At 33.4% G+C, this 23029-nt stretch overlaps 1 protein-coding gene across 1 annotated transcript in view; it reads right to left on the bottom strand.

Annotated features, from left to right (window-relative positions):
* The window catches only part of LOC118189799 (uncharacterized), a 161411-nt gene extending 138658 nt beyond the window's left edge, over positions 1-22753 (bottom strand). The window contains exon 1 of the mRNA XM_035360463.2: positions 22629-22753. The gene's annotated coding sequence lies outside the window, so the exon portion shown is untranslated. The remainder of the gene's footprint in view (positions 1-22628) is intronic.
* Between the last annotated feature and the right edge of the window lie 276 nt (positions 22754-23029).

Here is a 23029-nt window from a genome sequence, read left to right as displayed (position 1 = left end):
TCTCAACGGCTTTAGGCTCCATAATCACCAGACTTAACTCTCCTAGACCTTTTCGTACGGGTTTTTGTCAAGCCTTAAGTGAAGACTGGCAGCACTGAACAATTACCCCTTTCCGGCACGCTACCTTTTAAAGTCGGAGGTTTGATTTAAAAAAAAAAAAAAAAAAAAAAGGTAGGCAGTCTAATTAGGCCTAGAGGAGTATACAAGTAAAATTTTGTGAAGATAGCACTTATCGTTTTAATTCTATGGGTGTAACCAAAGTGGCACACTGATTGAATAGAGCTTCGAAAAGAATGCTGAAACGAGCATTGTTGTCAATGAGCTGACCGATGAGATGCTGAGAAACAAAGAATACAGACTCTCAGTTTTCCTAGATTATCGGTGACCCCGGTCTGGACACACCTAGGGTTCGCCGTTTGATTTTAGGCAAGATTTCAAGGTAAAAATTTAAAACTAATATAGAATAAGGAGATTAGCATACAACCAAAAATAACATAGAAATTTCTTTTCAAACAATTCTTTTTATACCCTTAAAAAATCTGGAAGATTTCTTTGAAAAATGCGGGTCTTAAAAAACTAAACATGGCTAAAATATATGGATTGGTTTGTGTTGAGCTGCCATCTACTACAAATAAAGAAGATTCAGAGTAACATATAAATCCTTTTTCGTTCAATTTTTCTGTGCGTACAGAAGAAAAGTTTTAGGTGTGTCCAGACCGGACACACGGTGCCGCAAAGGGTTAAAACAGCGAATTACGGCTGCAGCAGCTGAAATGGACGTGTGGCAAATTTGTCTAGACAATCAAGGGGGCCCTCATTGAACTGTACTAATTTAGTGTTCTATTATGTATTATGTTGCATTTGCATGTAAATAACTTATAATTCAGAATAAATTCTATTTAAGCAAAAATGTATATAAACTTTATAAACACAAAGAATCGGGATTTCGTTAAGTGATAATAGTCGCCATTAACAGCTCAAGACAATGGTTCACGGTCTTTTTTTTTTTTTTTCTTCAAGAAAGACGCAAAAACTAAAATATGAAATTAACTTCTATCCTTCTTCTAGTTTCACTTTTTTAAAACATGGAATTGGAAAAAAAAAGTTTAAAATTCTGCATATTTTAAATGCCACAGAATGATTTGGAGGCTTCCTGAAACTACTAGATGCATGGGACACACGACGTATTTGATCTTGTGTGAGTCAGGTCCGTGTTGAAAATTATCCAACAACACTTCAGTAGAGCTAGAAACAGGAATAAGACTGCAGTATGTGACACTTAGACGTAGAGAAACGAATTATTAATAGCTCTTTAACTCCTGTCTTGGTTCTAAGTATAACAGAGCAATAATGTTTCTAACTAGATGAAAAAGATCCGTAATCTAATCTGTATTGCGCACTTATCCATAAAATCGGGGCTTTAATCTGTTATAGGATCTGAATTGGAATTCGATATAAAAGGGTACTGACGTCGCAACTCCCCCTTCTTCGCGCTTCACTTCAGCTTCTAGACCCTTGTGTCGCCTTGCCGCTAGCCACGCAGCGTTTACTTTTCTAAATTTCTTCCATTGTTTCTATTGTTTACTTTTCTAAATTTCATCCATTTTCTTCCATTGTAAATTTCTTCCATTGTTGAAGAAACGTTAAGCTGTACAAAACTGGGGGAGTTCATAGCGCAGCCACAGTGATGATGTGCATTACCATGGAATAAAAATATGTGTAGAATTTATCGTTATGTGTGTTCTTCGAGTGTCCTCTTGCTAACTACGTAGTTATGATGTCGAGAATAACAGCCAATCCGTTGCAACTTTCTTCTACCAAAATAATGCCGCAGTCTTATTACAATAATGGAGTAGTTATATCACATATATTTGTATGTGTGTACGTCGAAAATTCCTTTTTTTCCCTAAATTTTAAAGTACTCAGAGATGGCAAGCTACCTAATATGAAGAAAGTAAACGAAAAGCAAAGATAGAAAATTACTTTTGAAATGAAAAGCAAATTAAACCATGAACAAAAAAATTAATCAAGTTGAAAGTCCTTTTTTTTTTTTTTTTTTTTTCTGGGGAGCAGCTGAGAGAATGTTTCAAGGGAGACTCGTTTCTGAACTATATTTGGATGAACTGTAAAACTGAAACTATAAAAAAATATTTAATTTTGACAATTAAACATTTTTAGATTTTTTTAACAATGTTCAAAATAGAAATTTAAATAATAATCCTTAAAAATTATTTCCATTACTTTTGAATTAAATGCATTCTTTAATATATAAACTGCTCGGTGTGATTCTAAAAAAAACTAGGCCTTCACACTTCATTTAATTTAAATTTATAGTCCTTTTGTTGTATTGGCCCACCAGCGGCCGAGTGGTAAAGACGCTGAACACTGGTAGTTCGGCCCGAGGTTCAAATCCCGCAATGGGGTTCGCTGCACGGGCGTTTTCGTGGTTTTCCCCATGTGTAACGTGTATACGAGCCAGTTTTCCTTAGAAAGTCCTCCACGAAAGCAACCCTCCCTTTAGGCAGATAGCCCTCGTGTGCTTTGCCGTAATTAAATAATCCAATCCCATCCATTTTGTTGTATCTATCTACCTGTCAACCTACCATATTATACATTATAAGGTATCATATTATTTCATATTATGCATTATAAGGTATTTCTCCCACTTTCCTAGCGTGCCTTCGTGGTGTAGTTGTTCTGCACGCTGGGCCAGTATTCCAGAGATCAGTGATTCGATTTCCGGCGAAGGCGATTGCTCATTTTTCATCTTGCCTGCTTCTAAATATCCTAATGTCTCTACGGCATAAACCTTTCATTGAAAGATAATATTTATAGCTAAATGATTTAAAATAATATGTATCGATATAGATTTAAATAACATGTTTAAACAATATGTGTATGTAACACGATTTAAAATAATGTGTCGAAAAAAGTGTTAAATGAGATTTAAAGCAAATGTTAAAAATGTAATGCTTTACTTTAATTTGAAAACGAAGATAACACAAATTGAACTAACACTGATTTTTGAAACTGATATATGGGTCTAAAATAAGATTCAATATTTTAAAATGTAAACGATAAAAGTAATTACACTGTAATTTACAACAAGCATCAAAATTAAAATTATAAATATACTCGAAAATACTAATTCAGAAGTCAAACAACAAAAATCAGCGTTAATTTACAAAATTTTCACAGGACTAGTTTCGATGGTTTTACCGAACCACCATCCTCAGCTGAAGAACCGCAAATGCACAAGATAGGAAATAATGATTAGATAAGATAAGAAAGCCTGGACAAGAATAAGCAAGTGGCGCCATCTGTTGGTGAAACCAGAATTAAACATAATTTCTTTAAAGGCCGAAGGCAAATTTGGATTGGAATTAGGATCGTTAACTAGAAAAAAAAGATTTTTATGAATGTCAAATGCCTCTAGAAAATCCAGTTCTCCAACGGAAGATGTTTTTGAATAATTTTAGCAGCAGAAAAATTGAAAGTGTGGTTTTCGGACCAACAATATTGAGCAACAGAAGACTTCTGTATTTCCTTTTTTCTAACATATGCGTCATGTTCCTTGAAGCGAAATTTTAAGGCTCTCTTAGTTTGGCCAATATAAATTAAACCGCACTGGCAAGGAATCCTATAAATACCCCAGGAATTCATACCCGGAATGGGATCTTTGAGTATGGAACTCGGAATTTTATTGATGGGAGAATAAACGACCCGAAAGTTAAATTTCTGCAAAATATGTGCAACTTTATAGCTAATTGATGGAAAGAAGGGAATGACAACAGAATTTGAATAATCTCCTAAAACAAGAGTGTGCCTTTTAGTGTGTTGAGACGAGAATTTTTTAACTGCTTGATTAATAATGTTGGGTGAAAAGTTCCTGTCAATAGCTATTGCTTTTAAATAATTTAGTTCTTCATCAAGGGCTAGTTTGGAGGAGCAAACTTGAAGAGCACGGAAAACATAGGAATAAAATGAAGCTAACTTTTGTTTAGTCGGATGACATGATTTAAAGTGTGGTGGAAGGCAAACCGATGAAGGTTTACGGTAAATGGTAGTACTGAATTTGGATGTGTTACGTATGACCAGAATGTCGAGAAACGGAAGAGAATTGCAAGTCTCAAGTTCAAAAGTGAACTGAATAGCAGGATCAATAGAATTCATTGTTGAAAGAACTTTATTTAAATCATCTTTATTACCTTCAAACAGAGTAAAAGTATCGTCTACGTAGCAGAACCATGCCGGGAAGTTTAAAGTTTCAAACAATTTTGATTCATAATAATGCATGTAGATATTAGCCAGGATGGGACTGAGGGGGCTTCCCATGGCTAATCCCTCAGTTTGCTTGTAATATTTATTTTGGAAAACAAAATGTGTTTGTTTCAAACAGAGTTGAGTGAGAGAAATTAGCTCATCAATTTCGATGCAAGAGAAATGAAATTCGCGAAGTCCGGTTTCTAGACATCTTAATGCACCCTCCAGTGGGACATTGGGGAATATTGATTTTACATCAAAAGAAACCATGAGTAAATTACTAGGAGAAATATTTTTAACCTTTTTTACAAACTCTTTTGAATTTTTTATGGTGTAAATGTTATTGTCTAATAGAGTTGAAAATCTAGAAACTAAATATTTAGCTAATAGATACCAGGCAGTACCTAAATTTGATACAATAGGGCGGAAAGGAATACCACTTTTACGACTTTTGGGAAGAGCATATAATCTGGCACAATTTGAAACAGATAGGATAAGCGAATGTTTTAAGTTGCCTGAAATGATTTGCGAAGAGTTGATCGCAGTTTTTATTTTTGACAAGTCCGAAGGTGAAGGATCTTTAGGGATCGGATTATATGGTCCTTCGTTTAGGAGTTTAGTGACACTATCGATGTAAGTGTTCTTATCCATGACGACTATCTGGCCACCTTTGTCAGCCTTTAAAATGATAATATCCGGGTTAGAATGAATTTCGCGCATTGTAGCTCTTTCTCTCGCAGTTAGTCTTGGTTTCAAAGGTTTATTATTGAATTTCACATTATGAGCAATAAGATGCCTAATCATTTCTTTCTGTGAATCTGAAACTTTACTGAACTTGAAAGCTTTTTCGATAGGAGCCAAAATCTTTGGAATCGGGGGTTTACAGTTTTGTGAGAAGTTAAAATTATACTTTAGAATTCTCTCTTGTTCTTCTGAAAGACTAACATTAGAAATATTAACTATTGGCTTGATGTTTAAAATGGGAAGATTTTTTGAACTACTTAAACTGGAATACTGTAAAAGAAGTTTTTCGAATTTAACTGCAAGGGTGTTTTTATGACGGTTAACTGCATTCTCCGTTCTAGACCAAGACTTTTGTTCAAGGGCAGTGAATTTTGGATATGTTTTAGCGAGTTCCAGATGAAGCTTATAGAGTTCATGTTCAATTTTGGACAATTGTTGACGTGTATCCCTTATCACGGACCGAAGTAAGGCAAGTTTGCAATTTAACAGAATTCTTGAAACGCGACTCGAAGGTTTTTGATTAGATTTGATTTGAATAAAATTGAAATAAATGAATTGACCATATAATCCTATCCCTAAAGATCCTTCACCTTCGGACTTATCCAAAATAAAAACTGCGATAAATCTTCGCAAATCATTTCAAGCAACTTAAAACATTCGCTTATCCCATCTGTTGCGAATTGTGCCAGATTATATGCTCTTCCCAAAATTCATAAAAGTGGTATTCCTTTCCGCCCTATTGTATCAAATTTAGGTACTGCCTCGTATCCATTAGCTAAATATTTAGTTTCTAGATTTTCCACTCTATTAGACAATAACATTTACACCATAAAAAATTCAATAGAGTTTGTAAAAAAGGTTAAAAACATTTCTCCTCGTAATTTACTCATGGTTTCTTTTGATGTAAAATCATTATTCACCAATGTCCCACTGGAGGGTGCATTAAGATGTCTAGAAACCGGACTTCACGAATTTCATTTCTCTTGCATCGAAATTGATGAGCTAATTTCTCTCACTCAACTCTGTTTGAAACAAACACATTTTGTTTTCCAAAATAAATATTACAAGCAAACTGAGGGATTAGCCATGGGAAGCCCCCTCAGTCCCATCCTGGCTGATATCTACATGCATTATTATGAATCAAAATTGTTTGAAACTTTAAACTTCCCGGCATGGTTCCGCTACGTAGACGATACTTTTACCCTGTTTGAAGGTAATAAAGATTATTTAAATAGAGTTCTTTCAACAATGAATTCTATTGATCCTGCTATTCAGTTCACTTTTGAACTTGAGACTTGCAATTCTCTTCCGTTTCTCGACATTCTGGCCACACGTAACACATCCAACTTCAGTACTACGGTTTACCGTAAACCTTCATCGGTTTGCCTTCCACCACACTTTAAATCATGTCATCCGACTAAACAAAAGTTAGCTTCATTTTATTCCTATGTTTTCCGTGCTCTTCAAGTTTGCTCCTCCAAACTAGCCCTTGATGAAGAACTAAATTATTTAAAAGCAATAGCTATTGACAGGGGCTTTTCACCCAACATTATTAATCAAGCAGTTAAAAAATTCTCATCTCAACACACTAAAAGCCACACTCTTATTTTAGGAGATTATAAAAATTCTGTTGTCATTCCCTTCTTTCCATCAATTAGCTATAAAGTTGCACATATTTTGCAGAAATTTAACTTTCGGGTTGTTTACTCTCCCATCAATAAAATTCCAACTTCTAAACTCAAGGACCCCATTCCGGATATGAATTCCTGGGGTATTTATAGGATTCCTTGCCAGTGCGGTTTAATTTATATTGGCCAAACTAAGAGAGCCTTAAAATTTTGCGTCAAAGAACATGAGGCATATGTTAGAAAAAAGGAAACACAGAAGTCTTCCGTTGCTCAACATTGTTGGTCCGAAAATCACACTTTCAATTTTTCTGCTGCCAAAATTATTCAAGAAACATCTTCCATTGGAGAACTGGATTTCCTAGAGGCATTTCACATTCATAAAAATCTTTCTTTTCTAGTTAACGATCCTAATTCCAATCCAAATTTGCCTTCGGCTTTTAGAGAAATTATGTTTAAGTTCTGGTTTCACCAACAGATGGCGCCACTTGCTTATTCTTGTCCAGGCTTTCTTATCTTATCTAAACATTATTTCCTATCTTGTTCATTTGCGGTTTTGCAGCTGAAGATGATGGTTCGGTAAAACCATCGAAACTAGTCCTGTGAAAATTTTGTAAATTAACGCTGATTTTTGTTGTTTGACTTCTGAATTAGTATTTATTCGGCGTGTTATTGTGTCTTAATACTCGAAAATATTAATGAAAACATCTGAAAAGAGAATTTTTAAAAATCTGTCAAATCCTAGTCATAAAGCGTTACTCAAAACCTAAGCGATGACTAATTTATTTTACCCTTTAATCACTTATTCTTGTAATGAGTTCGCTATATCCAGTCTCGTGAATTCTAAATTTACACACACGCTCTTTTTGATGCATTATTAGCAGATCCTGAGCTTGCTGTAATTAGCCTGTAATAAGTACTCTTGACAAGAACTGACGGTTGTACCTCCGACGGAAATTAGCTGCCTAGACGTCTTTTGGTTCGAATTTCTTCCTGAGAGCTAGACAGGCTGAGGAGTAACAAAATATCCTGTCAAGAAAAAGATTTATTAAACCATCAGCATTTAATCTTTTCTTTAAAATTGTACGGTGTCCTTAGGGAATCAACAAAGTTAGATATTTCCGTGTCCTGTTAAAAATATTATCCTATCCTTAGATTCAAACTACGTGATCCTTTTTTCATAAATTTGAAATGATTAAACTGGAAAAAATATTTCAGATGAAGAGCAATAAAAAATGCATTTCTTAATTAAATGTAGAAACTAATATTCGTAGCTTCAAAAAATGAAATATAACCATCCGACTCCCACCAGTATATTAAATCGATCTCGATCTATGTTTTACGGTATTAGAGACTGCATGAAAAGGTACTCGATTCTAAAGAGGTTATCACACATGGCTACAGTCCCTGCTAGTCGGGACTTTTCTGAGAAACGAGATTCTGGTAGCACTGGTTTAAATGGGAGGATTCCTAGAAAAAAAAAAGAGCCCCCCCTGAAGCGAAGTCCCGCCTAGCTAGGGAAACAATGTTGCGGCTACGTGAGAATTTTTCAAACCTGACCGAAAATGTCTCAGCTAGAACTCAGTCCCGGTCTCAGACAACCAATCAGACGAAAGTTCTGCTTCTGAAGCCTCACGTTATCCCAAGTTGAGCGATAATCGTTTAGTGTTTGGCGTTCAAGTCTTTGTAGTAAGTGAGAATGGTAACCTAGCTACGTGGATTTCCTGAAATTATGCGGATTCTTAGAATTGTCCCTTTCGACATCAAGTCCCGCGTAGCCGAAACATAATGTGATTGGGACTTTACACTCATGTATGAAGCAGCAAATGTGATTAGCTTTGCTTAATTATGGCAAAGCACACGAGGGATATCAGCCTAAGGGTAGAGAGGCCTTCGTGGAAGAATTTCTGAGGGAAACTAGCTCGAACACACGTTACACATGGAGAAACCGTAAAAACGCCCATGCAGCCAGCCGTTAGCTGGGATTTGAACCTCGAATTGAACTACCAGTGTCCAATAAATTTACCGCTCAGATGATGCTGAGCCAAAGTCGGTATTGTAATAAGATGATTGTATTTAATAATGTAGACGTATTTATTATTAACTCTTAATATTTATCCGCACTACGATCAGTATTATACGACTCTTCCCAATTCCTGTTGTTGGTCACAAAACATCTTGCTAATTACTCGATTGCAGTGCTTACTGTTAAGAGGTAAGAGGGGTAAACGGTTACTGCTATCAATGGTTTAGTAATTCTGTTGTAGTAGAATAGCAAGGTTCCAGTTGTAAGAAAATAATTCGACTACCCTTAGTATGTTATTTAGTTAACGGAACCGTAACATCTGATTATCCCCCATATTTTAATTCGGTCTACGGCTAATTTTAATATGAGAGATAGAATATTCAAACTTTCTAATCCGCAAAGCCTGGAAAAGCTCGGAGTTTCAATTAAAAAAAACATTGCACAGTCTAATAATTTATACACATTTTTGCTTCATTTTATTAAAACTTATTTCCTCGAATTTCATTAGAAATATATTTCCCACTCAATTAATTCAGTTCTCACTTCACCTCAAAGCCATAAAATCTCAAAACATCTCCGTTAAAAATTGTAAAATACGGATAAAATAAAACATGAAATACAATTAAAACTTTTGCAGTTAAAATTAGAGTTCGAAAAAACAAGCAATTCGGCTAGCGGGCATAAAGACAAAATTTTTGAAGCACATAATTTAAACTTTTGGCCCCACTCGGCAAAAAGACACTGAAGATGGAGGCGCAAACTGACTTCAGTCACTATTCTGCTAAAAGTTTTAAATGCCAACAAATGGCGGCCTCGTCGGGCTTAGTACCGCTAACACTTTTAAATTTTTGATAATTTTGCAACTATTATCAGCAGATTAATTAAAGGCATAAAATACTTAACCACAAAATAAGAACAACATAATTCAATCCTTTTTTTACAGCAAAATGCACAATTTCCAATATATAAGAACAAAAATTTGAGCTCACACAGTCAGGTAACAGAGTGGATATATATATATGTCTAATGTAATATTGAATATATTATCTCCTTAGGAGAATTGTATTTGAATTAAGTCAGAAGCATTTAAAATTGATTCCCGAAAAAAATTTTTAAAAGGAAATTTCAATTTTAATCATGAAAAATAGAAATGGAAACTTAAATTGAAAATTAATCTATAAATTAAGTAATTATCGTTATTGATCGGAAATTGGTTGACTTTTCAAGGGGAGCAAACCAACTCCCGTTCAATTAAGAGTAATTAATAAATGCGAAGGTTTTTTTTCGTCTTTTGCTCAAGTAAGAAGCAAAAAGCCAAACTGGTAATTTGAAGTTTAAACCAAATTTGTAAGTTGAGTTTTATCTAATTAGTGAGATTAAAGTGAAGGACTATAGAATTCAATATGAATGTAGTAGTTTCGTTGAGGTTAGGAACTTTTTTATAGATCTTGATATATTAATGCCAAATTGACTAGTAGTAAACTTTTTTTTTTTCGATTAGTAGTAATAAAATTTCTTGGTACTGTTTTTGTTTTGAGGGCCGTAAAAAATTGCAGCGAAAATGTATGCGCAAAAGCGCCAAATCTAGCGTACGCGTTGGTTTCAGATTGCGTAAGTTTATATAGTTCTATATTTCTTAAGACGCCATTGACATACTAGTTTAATTTTTAAATCCTTTTTTACGATCCTCGTAATATCCTATGGATTTAACAATTTTGGAATTGCACATGATGAAAAGTCGGCAATAGAATTTCGAGTAAAGTGCAGAATCACCCACTGCTTGACGCGATTTTAAGAATTGCACATACTCGGTATCCATGTGCACATCGACCTATTTTCACTTAAAAAAAAAAATCCCAGAATTGCACAAAAATGGCACTGCGCATTCCCTTGACATTATCTATGTAAAAAGTAAAATAAAATTGACAAAAATCCAATTATTTTTACCCTTGTAAAAAGCAGCAAACAAATAAGGGAGCGATTCTGCACTTCCGAATTCCGATTCTGAATATTTTCAAAGAAAAGGCATCATACATTATAATAGAAAATTACGTTTGAACAACCAACGAGATGAAATTATGCTTAGCGATAAGTCGGCAGCGAAATAGCGATGCAGGCATCCATTCAGTTATGTTTAGCAATTTTTATATCAATTATAATAATGATCTGAAATAGTTTTTTACTCTTATGCTTCCATTCAGTCATGTTTAGCCTTTTTCATATAAATTATAATAATAAAAATATTATATAAAATTAACCTTTCATCTAAATTAAAACATCAATCTTAGAAAGTTATTTACTATTATACTTCCTTTCTTGCCGCAATTATTTTTGGCAGCATGGGCATCAACAATAGTTGAGCGATTTTTTACGGCCCTGGAAACCGAATAGTACCAATTTCTTTTCCTCTTCGACTTAAGTCAAGTGTCCCCCCGACACCCTCGCTTTCATCCTCACTTTTTGTGAAATATATTCTAAGTAACCGTTATAAACATGTTAAAACATAATAAAGGCACTAATAAACAATACAATATTTGCAAAATTAATGAAAAATAAAAGGGGACATTATCAGTTTCGTAATTAGAAAGAAAAACAAATCGTCTAATTCTCTGCATTCTTTTGCTAAAGATATGTTAATATTTCGGTATGAAATTTTGTCCTTCGGTCACTTTTTGCCTTCAGAACGTCGTTACTCTAGCTCCAAATGTTTTTCTGAATATCATTACAAAAATAAAATTCTTGAATGTAGAAGAATATTTAACAAATTTTAACTAGCCCCTCTCAAGTTTATACTTATTTAAAGATTAGTACTGTAAATTTACTAAAATGATTTTAATAGCAAAACTCAGTGTAAATAGATGTGAACTATTGTTAGCATAACATAAAGCAATTTCAATTCAGATAAAGTAATTACAACTCGAAATGAAAATTTTACGAAATACAAAAAGACAAACTGAAGAATACCTTCATCTTTACGAATCTTAATAAACAATAAATTACGGCTTGCATAGTTTTTTTATTTAATTTTTTATAAAATTTATTAGTCCAAAGGGATTTGAATCCCGAAGGACTATTAGTTTCGTTTTGGCATTTTGCGTCGGACTCATAAATGTCGGTTCACTTTTCAAACTGTTGCCACAAAATGTTAAGAGTCCTGCATTATATTTGAAGAAATTAAATAATGAAAAATCTGCATAAATGTATGTATATTTCTCGTATTGTGATAAAACAACGGTACATAGAGTCATCGAATTTTGAATAACGTAATCCTCCAACGAATATGAGCATGTGGAAGACCAAATTTGAAATTTGAAATTTGTTTTATGATCGATTTCCTATTTTTTAAAACTTTGACGAATTTTTGATTAACAAACTCAAGGATTTCAAAGCGAGCAATGGCAACGTTGTGCAGAAAAAACATTTTTATCTCCAGCGCGTGAGTCTCTGTATCGGAAATTCTAAAGATATGCTCGTTTTAAAACTATTTTGCGATATTGCTGTTGCACTGGATCTTATGGTTTAAGTGCGAGGAACATGATATTTAATAAAGAAAGGTAACACACAAAATGTTAAAAAACGCCCCTTTGGACGTAATTTAAAATCTGAAACATTTCAGATTTTGTTTTTTTTTAATTTAATTTTTTATTTATGTAAATTATTTTATCTTTATAAAATTTCTTTCATTTACATCACAAAATTCATAGAATAAACGATTATAAATCAGATGAGGTTATTTTTATTTATTTTTAAAAATATTATTATTGTATTATTATTTATATTTGTAAAAATTTCTTTTGATTTACATCACAGAATTTCATAGAATAAACAATTATAAATCAGATGAGATAGAAGGCACTAATTCTTAATATTGCCTCACTGTGATTTATAAATAGCAGTTATGTGAATGTAATAGGGATAATTTTATATTATTTCCAATGCTAAATCATATAATATTTTAGATATATTTTCATAAGGTATATCTTTGAACGCCGGTACGATTAAAATATTATTCGATAATGAATCAGTTAATTATAAACAGACTAAGCGAAATTGAAAACTAAAATGAATTAAAACAATAGATCATACTTGTTGTTAGGAGTTATCTCACTTGGCTTCTAAAATACCTGTCCAAAAGATAAAAATCTCCATTTTTTATTTCCAGATATTCAGCTTTGATAATATTTACAGAAATCATGAAAAATTAAGAGTGATCTATGACAGGGACACAGTTATTTAAAACGATTTGTTTTGTTACGTTTGTTAACAAACGAAGTAAAACGCTCATATTACAACTAACTTCCAATAATTTATAAAAAGTCAATATAAGTGATTTTAAAATGTTCAAAATTAATCACAATTCAACGTTTTATATTCCAAAGAGATGATAAAAGTTATATATTTTCAAAATATTACATAACTTGTTACTTGTTAATGCTACCAGGTACTCAAAAATTATAGTACTGTTGTTGGTTTTATCGTGACCAAAATTACATGGAACAATGGTTGTCAGGGCCTACTCCAAAGAGAAGTTGGACTTGCCACCCCAATTTTGAGGGACAGCAGACAGGGGGAATGGTACGGGGTGCATATAAGCATTCTGCACACATGGGGAAATGTTCCTCCTCGTGATTGGATTTGGATTCTGATGACATCATTTCATTCTACACCATGGCCCTTATAAGAGAACCCAGTGGCCGGAGCCTGCGTCATCCACATGTCCGCAAGAAGGAGTAGGGACAATCTGGCTTACTTTAACATGGAAACCTATGGCGTTTGTATCACGTACCTGTTTTTAATTATTAAATGTGATACGTTGTATAAGTGATGAGATTACGAAAAGTCATTGTTTTTTCAAATGAGATTTAATATATCTCATTAAAGCACTTTTTACTGCATTTTGCGCATTTTTTTCAAGCGTAATTCTTGTATAAATTTCTTTACTTTAGTTAAACAGTAAAAATTCTAAACGCAAAAATTATGAACTTATTTTTGTGTATAAATAAAGTAAAATTAGCACCTGATGCTTTGAAACAAATAAGGTAAAATTAAACAAGATCTGATAATTTTCTTCGATTTTATGAGCATTTTCAAGCAGTAGTTTTTAAAATTATTATAGAATAACAAGACGATCATTTATTTGATTATATGATCATTAATTTTTACTATTACAAGATGATTATTTATTTTAGTAGTTCATAAAATTCGGAGCATAAACTTTTCTGAGTGTAATGACGAGAAAAAAGATAAACTCTGGAAGCACTCAGATTTGATTTTATATTACGCCCAAAGGAGCGTTTTTTGTAGCGTTTTGTGTGTTAACTTTATTTATTAAATATTATGTTCTTGGAAAATAAAACACATAAAATTCAATTCAAGAGCAATATCACAAAATATTTGAAAATGGCATATCTTTAGAATTTCCGCGCTGGAGATGAAAATGTTGTTTTCTGAACAGGGTTGCCATTGCTCGTTTTGAACTCCCTAAGTTTGTTAATCAAAACTTCGTTAAAGTTACAAAATATGAAATTGATTAAAATAAATTCGAAATTAATCGTCCAGGTGCCCATGTTCGGGTGGAGGATTACGTTATTAAAAATTTGATGGCACAAAATTCCGTCGTTTTTTCGCAATGCGAGAAACATACAAACATTCATGCAGATTCTTCATTATTTAATTTCTTTAAATATAATATAGGGCGATAATATTGGGTGGCAACAGTCTGCAAAGTGAAACGGACATTTATAGTGAAACAAAGCAAAATGACGTTTCGAAACTAATAGCCTTCCTGGGCTACCGCCCTTTTTGGGCTAATAAATTAAATTCACAGTAAATAAAAAAATCTTATGCAGAACTAGAAATAAATTTAAAAAGTAATCACTATAAAATGCTAGCAAAATTCATGATTACAATTAAATACAAATTTATAACATTAGAATAAATGCATTAAAATTACTAAAGTGTTAAAAGCGTTTATCACTATGATGTATTATGAAATATTATTGAAATAAAACTCATTTGTAGAATATCGTGCTATAATATTCACCTATCATTTTAAAAAAGCAGTTAAATTAAGACTTAAAAACAAAAACTTTCAAAATTCCATTTTTTCGATTTTAGTATTTTTTACTTATTTACACCAATAAAAAGCATAAAAATTGTAAGAGAAAATTGCTTGTTTGAATTTTTCTATTAGTTCAGATTTAAAATATTTTTTTTTAAAAGAAGTAGATACACATTTCTTTACTGGCAGAGAAAAAGCTAAAAATATATCCAGACCTGAAAGCATGCAACAGCTTTATAATTATTTAGAAAATTAATTATGCTTGATAAACTTGCTAAATTTTTAAAAATCAATCTCAGTTTCAAAGATTCTAATTTGTGAAATGAGGCGTTATCCTCCGCATGTGGTCACGGTGACAGCCGGGAAGAATGCGCCAGGACAAGGGACAATACCCATTTGGGCTGGTCTATTTCTTATAAGGTCCATGTTCTACACTTAGGAGAGCCTTCACTTTGCTTGGGCTCAAGGTTACACCTCCATACCGTTTGTTTACGTTTTGATAGCAGTACCGTAAAGATTATTACGTGCACTGTATTTTTCTTGCTATGAGATTACACTACTTACAACACTGTAGTATGGTGAATTTAATATAAAAAATCTGATGTGTACACCACATGACTTCCTTGTACGGAATATTAAATTATACGCATTTTTTCTTGCATTTCGTTTAAACTTACTGGATTGAATCAAATCTATTTCGTCGAGAACGCATAAACCACAATACAATAAATGCATTCTTTAAAATTCACTATAATAAACCTAGAACGATGTATAAAAGAAAATAAGCAAACAAAACAAAAAAGAAACACTTTTTCACAGACGACTGAGCATTTCTCATTCAATTAATTCAGTTCTCACTTCGCAACAAGGCAAAAATACATAAAAACTCAAAATATCTGTATTAAAAATTACGAAGTAAATCTTAAACACTTATTTCCTCGAAAAAATTCCAGAAAGGATTAAGCATGATTTAATTCGGAATAATAAATGAAGGCGTTATTTTTGTTGATGCGAAGCTACGTTTCTCTAGATTGGCAACAAATCCACTATTCTACTGTTTCAAATGTAAACAAGCAATGGCCGCCATGAAAAAAATTATTAGGCTTAGCGGCACTTAAACAACTTTTAAATTGTTGATAATTCTAAAAATAATTCATACAGATTTACTAAATGCATAAAAACCTTAACCGGAAGATAAAAACAATATAATTCAATCATTTTTAAAGCAAAAAAGTGTACAATTTACAAACATATAAGAGTAAAGAAACTGAGATCACTGAGCCGGGTAACAGAGTGGATATATATATATATCCACTCTGTTACCCGGCTCATATATATATATTTATTTATATATTTATATACGTTTGGGGCTGCCGATTGCAACCAAAATACGAGGTGCACATCTACATGCTATAGTAGTCCTATACACAAAATTTCAACGTTCGAAGGCTACTCGTTTTTGAGTTATGCGAGATACGTACGTACGTACAGACGCCACGAAAAATTCTCTTCAGAATTCATTTTAAAGCAGTTTTATAATTTTTTGGAAGGAAACGAGTCTTTTACTCTGTCCTTACGTACAGATATCACGCAAAAACATCGTTAAATTGCATTTGAAAGCGGTCAAAATGGATATTTTCGTTGAAATATGCTGCCTGAAACTTTTCGCGATTACAATACTTCCTTGTTACTTCGTACAAATGTAGCGATTTTTTTCCTAAAGAGAAAAAGTATTATTTCCTCATGTGCTAGCTCCTTAAATGTGTATTAATTGAAGAGATTTTAATAAATATATTCTTAATTTAAAAATCTTCATATTAAAGGTGTCGTTGTTATTAATTCATTATTTCATGTTCATTATACAACATTCTTTGCAGGTGCAATCCCCGAAAGCATGAGACACGTCAGTTTTCGGAAAAAGCAAAAACGATGTTGGGAGCTAACGTAGTACACAGTAAATTCATAATATATATATATAATCAATCAGTCCTGAAAAAGTTATTTGATTTATTTTATAAGTTTGATTTAGTCTTGAAGTTAGACTAACATAGATTTGGAACAGAGAAATATAAATACGTATTTCAAATTGAATAATATTACTTTATGAATATTGCCAATTTTTTAATGTGCACCTTTGCATAAAAATAATGTTTGTCAGACAAGGACGTTCTTTTCCTCATACACTTGTATTAAATTCAGCGATAATGCTAAATGCGGGTTTTTCTTTCACTTAAGGCAACAGAATATTAGAAATGTGAAAGACATGGGGGCATTAACATAGAAATAACATACATTTACAAAGGAAATATTTTCTGCAATGTGAAACGAACAGACCGCAGCAACACTGCAATAATAATATATTTACAGTTGGATCAAGATCATCGTGTTTTGGTTTTTTCACTAAATTAAAAACTCGGCTTTTAATATAATCTAAGCGCCTAAACATTGCTTCTGATATTAACAGCCTCTTTGAAGGATGTTATAATTTTATTATGAAACAAGAAGGCAATGCAAAACGTTGCAGCTAAATTTTTTCGTTTCAAAGAAAAGAAATGATAATTTTCACGCTTCCAGGTGCCATTCAACGGAAAAAAAAAAAAAAAAAAAAAAAACGTAGAGACCATCCTGCCTATAAACGTCATTACGCTAAGAGAAAATGATGTGATCGGAGGAAAGTATGTCCAATCACTAGTGTGGACTTTTCCCTATGCGGTACAGATAGCTTATATGCGTCCGGGGTCTCCCACCCCTGTCCCATTCCACCAAATCGCACGAGAGGACATTCGGCTCGACACATATTTTGCTCCCATGCCGCATGAACAGCGTACGTTTTCAAACATTCATGTCTTCTCGGGGATTAGAACCCGGACCCTTCGGTGCGCAGTAGACCCTCTTAACCACTATACCGTCTGGGCGACAAAAGTTATGATATTGCCAATTTTTAAATTTTTCGCTAAAATATACTTTCATAGACGGAACGGTGCTCCAGACGACAAAGCTGGATACAGAAGTGGCACAATGTCGCATTTTCAGACGAGTCCCGGTTCGGCGTGCCGTATTCTGATGGCCGTATACGTGTCCGGAGGCTCTGAGAAGACCGCACGTCGTCTGCTTGCATTCCATATCGGCATAAGGGCCCTGTAACTGGTGTGATGGCACAGATAGTCATTGGGTACACGACACTCATATCTCTAGTTCGGATCGATGGTAATTTGAACGAAAACCGAAACATTTCTGACATCTTACGTCCAGTGGTTGTGTCCTATCTTCGAGGCCTGCCCAACACCATCTTCCAAAACGGTAATGCCAGATCACATGTCGCACGTCATGTTCTGACCTTTCTCGATACACAGGGTACTCAATTGCTACCCTGGCCTACACGGTCTCCAGATTTGTCACCCACTGAAAACATCTGGTCATGTGTTTCTGAGAGACTGCCCTGCCACTCGTCTCCAGCTAATACGGTTGATGAAGTGTGTGGCATAGACCTGAAGCAGCATGGAGTGAGTTGTCCGTTTCTGTTCTCCTAGGGCAGTTCGATTTCATGCTTAATCGGGTAAGGACCGTTTTAGCTGTCAGGAGTGGCAGCTGTTTCTACTAATATCGCAGCCCTGTAAAACCCTCAGAGTGCTGACAAATTTATTAATTTTGTCGTCTTGCTATACCGTTTACTTTCTATAAATATTTTTGTATTTGCTTTCCTTCATGGTGTTGCAATTTTAATGGCCAGCAGTGTAGTTTAACGTATTATACGTATATTAACCAGGTTGGACTATTTTGAATTTTCGGGTGTTCTACATGTTCAAAATATTAAAAGAAGATGGGATAGGTCAGACATTAATGTACAATAAATGAAAAGCAACGCTGTATTACGTTTTGCTGAAATATATTACTGAAAAACCCTATTACCTAATATCTGAAAATAGTTAACTAAACCAATTATTTCATTAATAATATAATTCGACGCCACTGATAAGAAAGAGTTCATGCACATGTCTTAAAATAGCAAAATGTGCTCGGACACAGGGTACCTGAAGTTTATTTCAGGCATCGATCCACAATTAGCAGTTGCCTGCTTTGCTTGATAGTCCAACAAAACCATCCATCCCTTCCTCTCCGATGAGAAGAACAGGGGTCAGAAAATATTATGACACACGTATTTTATTATTTTCTGTAGTCAAATTATTAATGAGATTTTAAGAAGTTACGTTTGTGAGAACCATTACATTGATGATATTTTAAACACACATAATACTCTTCAGGAAAACAATTAGATTATATATTTTAATGACCGAAGCGCCATCGCATGAACCTCCAACCTAAGGTTCTATACTAATCAGAGTTATGTCCATGCGACGGAAAAGAATCTACCATCCACTGCCGGCGGCATTCATTGAATCAATGAGAGAAATATTACAAAGCTACATTGACAATGCCATCTTTACAATAATTGTTACATCATAATCCGTTTGAAAAAAAATATATACAAACAATTAATCATTACATTGTCATGGATAGGATCCATGCTACGGACAGTGGAACTTATATTATATATTAACCAGTCTCTAAACCTATGTCTACTTCAATACGTCATAACTTCGTATTCTAATCAGTTACACACCTAATGATGTGTGTCCGTACTATTGTTGCAGTTATCCACAGAGTGCGTGAGTGACGGAGGACGTGGCAATCACCTCTCTACCATATTGGTTAATTGATATAGCTCCCACGTCCATCCTTATCTAAAGCAACCTTGGTACATTTAGGTTGAATGCTTAGTACACATTACTGAGGATTTGAAAGTAAAAACTTTCTTAATTATTACTATACATTACTGAACACATTGCTGAATGTTTAGTACACATTACTTGGGATTGAAACACAGGTACACATTTTCATTTACAGAACATTGGTACACATTTACATTTAGTTGCTCATAATTTAAGATACACATTATCATGATTTCCATAATTTGGCACACATTACTGAAGACATTGCTAAATGCTTAGTACACATTATTGAGGATTTGAAAATAAACACTTGCTTAATTATAATTACTATACATTACTGAAAATATTGTTGAATGTTTAGTGCACATTACTTGGTACTGAAAGTAAATACTTGCTTAATTATAATTTTTATATATAACTAACACATTGCTGAGGATATGAAATTGAACACTGGCTTAATTATAATTATGCTATTTACACAGATATATGCACATATTCGTTTGGAGACTTATTTTATTCATACACCTATCTGTGGATTTAAATTTAAGCACTTGCGAGATTTTAGTTATAGTCCTCTATATACTTTGTTTTGCACCTGGTTATTGGATGCCTACGGAAGCATAGTACATTCCTTAGTACACGTCACTGGATTGAATACTTGGTACACATCGCTAGAGATTTGAAAATGTGCGCTTGGTAATTTAAGCTAATACTGTATGCACATTGTTGTGCACCTATTATTTGGATTCTTATGTAAATGTTGTACATTCTTTGGTACACATTGTTGAGCACATAATTGAATATTTAGTACATATAACAAGAGATTAAAAACATAAACACTCGCTGTATAGTATTAATGCTATATACACATTGCTGCACCTGTTGGTACATTATATTAGTGTATTATTCGCATTTTTGCATCTGTTGGTATACATTAGAGTATATATTGAATACCTGGTATTAGTTGCTTGGTATTCTTGCAGTATTGCAGAACATATTTTTGAGTACTTGGTGCTCATTGCTGGAGGCTGAACATTTACACATTTGAACACCTCAATATTTACACATATTTAAACACATTTGTGAACCTGTTTGGTCGATGTTTATGTAAGCATAGTTCATTCCTTGGTACACATTACTGGACGCATTACGGAGTACTTGGTACTCATAGCTGGAGATTGAAGATTTGAGAGTAGGCCAGTCACATTAGTTCAGGCAGTTGATAGTTCCATAGCCCAAAGTTTATGATGTTGTGTAGACTATTATATTTTAGTGACCGAAACGCCGTCGTATGAACCTCCGACCTAAGGTTCTACATCAGAGTTAATGTCCATGCGACGGAAAAGAATCATCTATTTTTAGTGAATATTTTATTGACCGTGACTGTTGCAGCGATGGGCCAGTGTTCGATCCCCGAGAAGGCATGGTTGCAACAGTTAATCTATTCACAGGAGGCAACAGTGGCCGCCAGTTAGGTGCTTCCATAAAAAAATGGTTACCACTTCCTGCCCTTGGAGTGGCGCAAGGCTAATGGCTCTTAAATAATTCCGGCCATTAAAAATATTTAATTTCCTTTTTTTATATAAAAGTTCTTAAAATCACCAACCTTTCGTATGTCTCTGTGAGCGGCTTTGCATGAAGAGGAACATACTGCCAAGTTCCTACACAGGAAATAAATCAATATTTAAAGTTTATTAAACAAGAATACCAATTTTCTCTTGTACTGAAATCGAAGCACTGTAAGCACTTACGTCAGCTCTAACTTATGAAAGATGTCAATAATAAAGATTTGATTCAGAGAAAGAAGAAGCAATTTTCATGAATATAATTATAAGGAGGAAGAGTGCAATGCTTGGATAGGGGTGAAATTTCGGCAAACCGCGTCATAGGAATATACAGAGATTAGAGCACACTACTTGCCGTATATAACCTACATAAAAGCAATTTTAAACACAGTAGAAGGGCTACCAAATAATGCACGGCTCTAATATTTGGTGTCAACAATTGAAAAGTGAACGCTGTTTTATAGTGGACGACGCAAAATGACACAACAAAATTAATAGCCTTTCTGGCCAAATAGCCCATGTGGGCTAAAAGAATTAAGCTAATATTCTTTTTTTTATACATGCAGAAGTTTCTTCTTTTTATGTAATAAATTTTCTTATGTTACATTCATCAGAAAAAGAATTCATATTGATCTTAAAAGATTACATAACTTGATATATCTTCTGGATATATGAATAATTTTTATCATCATATGCTTTCCAAATACATGCACAAAGATAAAGCAGGACAAGATGACGAGGGAAAAATGTTGGATTTTATTTTTTATCAGCTAACTTTTCCTTCAGAATAAAAAAAGGCAAAATTTAAAAAATAAATCAGTTTAACAATCAAGAACTTAAGAATATTTTATTGTTTGATTATTAAGCTTTTTACCTCATTATAGAGTTATCATTTTTTATAAAAAAAATTCCTTAAAGCACAAAACAATATTTTGTTACTGCAAATACTTTAATCGGATTCTTTGTTCCTTATCCTTAATTATTTAGGCAATAGCTTTTAGCATGCCTGCTATAATTTAAATTTATCCAATCTTATCAATGTTTGTAATTTTTTAGCATTCTCATTTTTGTAGTATTTTGGAGTTAACCAAGTCCTTTTTCATACTGAAAATTTCAGTTGATATTGCAGAGACTTAATAGAAAAAAAGGACTTTGTATGCCAATTCAAAACTTTCAAATCTAATTTCACCTAATTTTTATATTATATGGCATTGTTTTATCTTTTAAAACTTAAATCATTTTTGTAAATTAAAATATTTAAATTCAATTGAGAAAAACCTTACGTACAAATATTATTAACTTGGTTTGACAAAAAAAGCATATTTTCTTAAATTTTACAGGAAAGCTTGTTAAATGCTTAGTAATCAATGTGAAGTGATTAGATTAATTACAGCTGTTGGCAAGATAAAAAAATCATGAAACATGTTTTCATTAACGAATGCAATTCAGTTCAACGGCCAATTACAGCTGTTGGCAAGATAAAAAAATCATGAAACATGTTTTCATTAACGAATGCAATTCAGTTCAACGGCCAATCTGGAGATTAAACTAAGAAACTGGTCATCGCTTAAAAATTTTAGGAAACTGCACGGAATCAGGATAGAGAAAACTTACCAGAGAATGTTCCTTTCTTGAACTATGATTTGTTTCTACTCAGTTTCGTTAAAGAAGGGCCATGTGGAAAAGGATCTTCGTCAACACCGTCGCCCTAGCCGAGTTTACTTGACATCTCCCTGTCAGAAACAGACCTTGCTTCGCTTTGCATCATGGGTAAGTGGTTCAGGAGTTTGAGGGGGCAGCTACAATCTACTTTTTCTGTCAAAGGTAGAACACTCTTCGCAGAATAAGTCTGTTATAAGATCGGGAATGATAAAAGATATACTACTTTATTTCAATTATATTACAGCGCGTAATTAGCATTATAGTAATTTAAATGCTGAATAACGTTTTCTTGTACTGCTATTATTTCTTCTCATTTTTAGGACAGTATAATCGGCTGAAGTTATTAGGATGGA

This window comes from Stegodyphus dumicola, chromosome 2 (genome assembly GCF_044657685.1).
Source record: "Stegodyphus dumicola isolate Sdum_Otavi_A_Nest chromosome 2, ASM4465768v1".
NCBI classification, from domain to species: Eukaryota; Metazoa; Arthropoda; class Arachnida; order Araneae; family Eresidae; genus Stegodyphus; species Stegodyphus dumicola.
This window is presented reverse-complemented; position numbering and strand designations above follow the sequence as displayed.